Raw genomic sequence first — 5830 nt, forward strand, 5'->3', positions numbered from 1 at the left:
ATATGGTTTCAGCTGTAAGCCATTTAAAGTCCACTGAGTCCAGTGGTTCAAACGGCGGTCCCTAGAGAACTCTCAGGACCACAGCCCAATTCCAAGGCGCCACCGGTGGAACAAAAGGTGGCTGAATGCGAAGAACACCTCGCATAAAGGTGTGCACATCAGAGAGCGCAGCAATCCTACGATGAAACCAGACTGACAGGGCAGACACCTGCACTTTCAGGGAAGCCAGGCGAAGCCCATGATCCAGTCCAGCCTGTAGGAAAGCCAACACCCTAGACAGGCGGAACTCCCTAAGGGAATAACCTCTAGGTCTACACCACCGGAAGAAAGTATGCCACACACGATGGTAGATTCTTGCCGAGGAAGGTTTACGAGCTCTTAGAATGGTTTGCACCACGGAGCTAGAAAAACCCTCTGGACCTTAGCATGACCCTTTCAACAGCCACACCGAGTCAGGTCCGGGTGAAGACAAGGACCCTATGACAGCAGATTCGGTCGTAATGGTAACCTCAGAGGAACGTCTACTGACAGACTCTGGAGGTCGGAGAACCAGTGCCGTCTGGGCCACTCGGAAGCTATCAACAGTAGCGTACCTCCTTCTTGATTTGAATTTCCGTAATACCCGCGGAAGAAGGGAAAACGGAGGGAAAAGGTAGGCAAACTGGAACGTCTACTAGACGGACAGGGCATACACCAGAGACGCCTTTTCATCTCATGTTCGAGACCCGTACACCGGCAACTTGTTGTTGTGCCGGGACGCCATGAGGTCTATCTCTGGAAGACCCCACTTGTCCACCAGACTCCGAAAGACGTCCTGGTATAAAGACCACTCTCCCGGTTCCTCCTTGCTGGTTTAAATAGGCCACCATGGTGGCGTTGTCCGACGGGACCTGCACAGGGTGACCCTGGAGAACCGGCTGTGCCCGCTGGAGAGCTCTTGACACTGCATGGAGCTCCAAAATGTTTATTGGAAGCTCCGCTACCACCCGAGTCCACCTGCCCTGAAACAAGTGTGGACCCGTGACAGCTCCCCAGCACCGGAGACTGGCGTCCGTTGTTAACAGGACCCAGTTCGCCACCCAGAACGGGCGTCTGCAAACACCAGGTTAGAGACAGGCGAACATCCGGAGTGAGCCCCATCGTCTGGGACTTGAGACACTGAGGCAATCCATTCCATCTGGACCGGATCAATAGCAGCAGAGGTTTGGAGTGAAATTGGGCATACTCCACCATGTCGAATACAGACACCATTGAGCCCAATAACCTCTTTGCCAAGTGTATCGACACTCGACGACACTGCAGACAACTGCGCACCCTCAACTACAAAGCAAGGATCTTTTCCTCCGTCACAAAGATCCACTGCTGCCTGGAGTCCAATAAGGCCCCGAGGTGCAGGATCCTCTGAGACGGGGTGAGAGTGGACCTCTGCCAGTTTGTCAACCAGCCGTGACGTTGCAGTACCGCAATCGCCAGATCCAGATGGTGTAAAAGAAGCTCTGGAGAGCCCGCTATCAACAGGAGGTCATCCAGATAAGGCAACAGTCGGACTCCCTGCGTCCGCAGGAGAGCCGCCATGACCGCCATGACCTTGGTGAATACCTGTGGAGCAGTCACCAGGCCAAAAGGCTGTGCCCGGAACTGGAAATGTTCGTTGCAGATTGCCAATCTGAGGAACTGCTGATGGCGCAAAAGAATAGGGACATGCAGGTAAGCGTCCTGGATGTCCAATGACACCATGTAGTCCCCAGGTTCCAGTGCCAGAATAATGGACCGCAGGGTCTCCATCCGAAACAGAGGCACCCTCAAGGACTTGCTGAGGGCCTTTAGGTTTAGTATTGAACGGTAAGACCCATTGGGTTTCTGCACCAAAAATAGAATGGAATAGAAACCCAGGCCCCTCTGGGAAATTGGAACATGCACTGCGACCAGCACCGGGCGAACTGAAGCAGGCGCCCCCCACTTTGGGGTCCCCCAAAAGGCGGCCTGGACCATCAGGCCGCAGGTTTGTTATCTGACCTAGGAGCCGGACGTCTGGTACTCCAGACCTGATTCTTGGGCTTGGACAATTTCTTGGCCCCAGCCTGCCGTGGACAGGACTGTACTTTAGGCCTACCTTGGGCCCTGTGAGGCCAAAAGGACGACCCACCAGCACTAGAAGGAATCGTAGCAGACAGAAGACATGCAGATTTTGCTGCTGCCAACGTAACTACAATTTTGTCCAGATCTGGACCAAATAGTACCTGTCCAGACCTTCTAATCCCTTTTTGGAATCCGCGTCCGCTTTCCAAGAACGCAACCATAAGGTGCGACGAGCAGCCACGGCTGCAGAGGAGATCCTAGAGGTGAGCATACAAATATCTAAGGCCGCTTCATTAATGTAAGTGGCCGAGTTTCGGAGATTGCCCACCAACTCGGTCTGTTCAGCCGAACAGTGAGAGTCCAAAGACGCCTCCACATTATCCGCCCAGCGCTCCATAGCTCTGGCTACCCAACACACGGCCAGAGCCGGTCTGGATGCTTCCCTGCAAGGGAATAAACGGCTTTGAGGCAGATCTCCACCTTGCGGTCAGTGACATCCTTCAAGGATGACATCGAAGGCATAGGCAACGTGGCACTTTTGACTATGCGTGTGACATGTGAATCCACTTGCGTAGGGGATTCCCGCTTAGAAAAATAATTGACCGCAAACGGATAAGCCACGGCTAAGCGTCTCTGGGGCTGAAACCGTTTACCTGGATTTTTCCACGCCTCCTCTAAATGATCCACTAATTGATCAGAAAGAGGGAACACCGTAGCCTCACCCTTAATATCCTTAAAAAGGCATATATGAATGTGGCCACCAAAGGATCAATATCCTCAATAACTAAAGCCGAGCGGACCGCTCGAATAAGACTAGGGATATACACCTTGGACTTAGCGTCCGGCTCTTTGGTACGGAGAGGTTCTTGGTCAGATAGATCCAGAATCTCCCCATGATCTGACGTCTCATCGTCATCCCCATAAGGAGCAGATAAAGACGCCACCGGCCGTTATGAGGCCGCAACACAGACTCCCCCTGTAAAACATCGGACAAATGCTGAACCGATGTAGTCAAGAGTATTAACCCACGCAGGCTCCGGAGAAACCTGGGAAGGGACAGGGAGACTGTGGGGTACCATCAATTGTCTCGGGAACTCCCGCATGGGTGACGACACCACTGACTGCTGGGACAAACCCGTCTGGGTAAACGCAGGTGGCGGAGCTAGCTGGCCCACAAGGGTTGTAAGCGCCTTAGCGAAACAAGCCCAGGGAGGTTCCTGTACCGGGACCATAATCGGCCGTGACAGTGCCAGGCACTGGGGGCATAACCCCTCCGCGTTACCCTCCCCCTCCGCTATTGGTACCTTACATTTAGTACACATGAGCTGGAGAGGAAAATCAGTCTCAGACATGATGGTAAGTATGTGACACTCACACCTATACGTATTGGTATAGTGTGAATAACACCCTGCACACCGCGCACCGCAAGGGCTTTGAGCAGAGCAAGATCAGGGACAGTAATAAAGCTGACAGTAGAAAGTGAAAGTATAGACAGCAGGCTAGCAGTTCAGTCACATACAATGCAGAAGAAACAAATCCCTGCACTATTAGCGCTGATTCTCAACTACTCAGACCCTCAGGCTGGTAGGACTCAGCGCTGCATACACTGACCTGTGACAAACAGAGGAGAGATATGCTGGGGGACCCAGACCGCAATGCCACCGCTCACAGGCTTCCAGCAGTGTTCACCATGCTTTAAAGATGGCCACCGAGGAGCAGAAGATGAAGGAGGCCGGCCTGGGGAGGACAGCTGACACACTGTGGCCAATCAGGCAGAGCAGAGAGGCTGTGTGCAGCAGGGGAGGCGCCGGCTGTGAGACAGGGAAAGCGCGCTCCCCTGGCATGCATTTAACCCCTGGGACGCCGCAGCGCATGCCGCTCAGCAGCGGCCCGCTGTCCCAGGGGGTAGTGGAAGCGCAGGTTGGTCGCCTGGCTCCACGCTGCAGCCAGTCCCCAGGGAGCCCCCTGCCTGGGGACTCAGGACCATGTGACCAGCGGGGACCCACCGCGGGACCCCGCTGCTTACCTGCATCCCCTTGGATCCGGCCATGGTCCAAAACATCTGGGGACACCGCTAGCCGTGACCCCAGATGTCTACCAGCTTCCCCGGATCAGTACCGGCGTTCTGGTACCGGCGGGGTGTAGGGGAGACGGCATGGACGTCAGTACTGACTGTCCATGCTGTACTCCCAGATGTGCAGCCAGCGCTGCCTTTAAAAGAAACTTCAGGGGCTCTTCATAGCCCCCCTCTGCACAGTGCCTCCGACTCCGGCCAGGCACCGACGAAACTGGGATGCCTTGGCCCGGGGGCGGGGTATAGGAGAGGGACCCAGATGCATCCTGGGAGGCTGAAAACTTTAACTCTGTGGTGCCTGAAGACTGACGTCATCACCTATACCCCAAGGTATCCTGTGGATACCCTATGGACCCTGAAGTAGAAAGGGGTATAATGCCTCACACACACCACAGTTACACAGGACTGGCCTCATACTGTATACCACATATACATGGTTTCCCTATCTTTACACATAACCAACAGTGATATAATGTACAGCTGGTGCCCCTGTACTGTGGGTCACACCTACATGCCCAGGAAGAAGAATTACCAGCCTCTACCACTCCAGTACCAATGCTAGTACCATATCACGCTGTAATCTCCACCTTTCTCCATGCTGTTCCCCAAACTGCTCAGAAATGAGAGGAAAACGCAACATAAAGCTGCCAGGTCCCGGGGAGCGCTGCTAGCGTCAGACGTCTTTTTTTTACAAAATGTGTCTTTAGTCACAATGTGATGCTACTAGGACACACCAGGAGACTGCACTGATTCATTTACTAAGCAACACTTGTATATCTGTGTGTGACTGAGACTGTATACGAAGCACAATGGAACTTGGCGTGGAGAAAATCCACAGCTGCTGCATTGTGGCACTTTGTATACATATAATATGAGATATGGTAAGAACTTACCCTTGTTATCTCTATTTCTACGAAGTCCATAGGGTTCCACAGGATACCTTGGGGTATAGGTGTGACGTCAGTCGCAGGGCACCAAAGAGTTAAGCTTTCAGCCTCCCAGGATGCACTAGGTCCCCCTCCTATACCCCGCCCCCAGGCCAAGGCACCTCAGTTAGTTACCAAGCCATAGGCCGGAGGAGGAGAAGGAAGAGAGAGAACAAAGATCTGGACACATACAAGAATCACATTCTCACCAGAGGGAGACGGAAAACCGGTGACCAGAGCAAAGCCCATCTGCAGCACAGGTGCGACAGGGCGGGAGTCCTGTGGAACCCTATGGACTTCGTAGAAATAGAGATAACAAGGGTAAGTTCTTACCATATCTCATATTTTCTACTTCAGGGTCCATAGGGTATCCACAGGATACCTTGGGGATGTCCCAAAGCAGTATCCTTTAAGGGTGGGGACGCTCCTGTGCAGAAAGGAGAATCCGCCGCCCGAAGGAAGCATCCTGAGAGGCGAAGGTGTCAAACCTGTAATACCTCACGAAGGTATGGACAGAAGACCACGTAGCAGCCTTGCAGATCTGAACTGCCGAGGCACCACGTCAAGCTGCCCACGAAGGACCCACAGACCTAGTGGAATGAGCCTTCAGAGAAGGAGGGACCGGTAGGCCTTCATGAAGATAAGCTTCAGAAATAGCCATACGGATCCAGGCTGCCAAAGTTTGCTTTGAAGCAGGCCAACCCTTTTTACAGAAGCCATAGAGGACAACAAAGCGTCCGACTTCCTAAAC

Source organism: Taudactylus pleione, unplaced genomic scaffold (assembly GCF_031769625.1).
Source record: "Taudactylus pleione unplaced genomic scaffold, aTauple2 ptg000476l, whole genome shotgun sequence".
NCBI classification, from domain to species: Eukaryota; Metazoa; Chordata; class Amphibia; order Anura; family Myobatrachidae; genus Taudactylus; species Taudactylus pleione.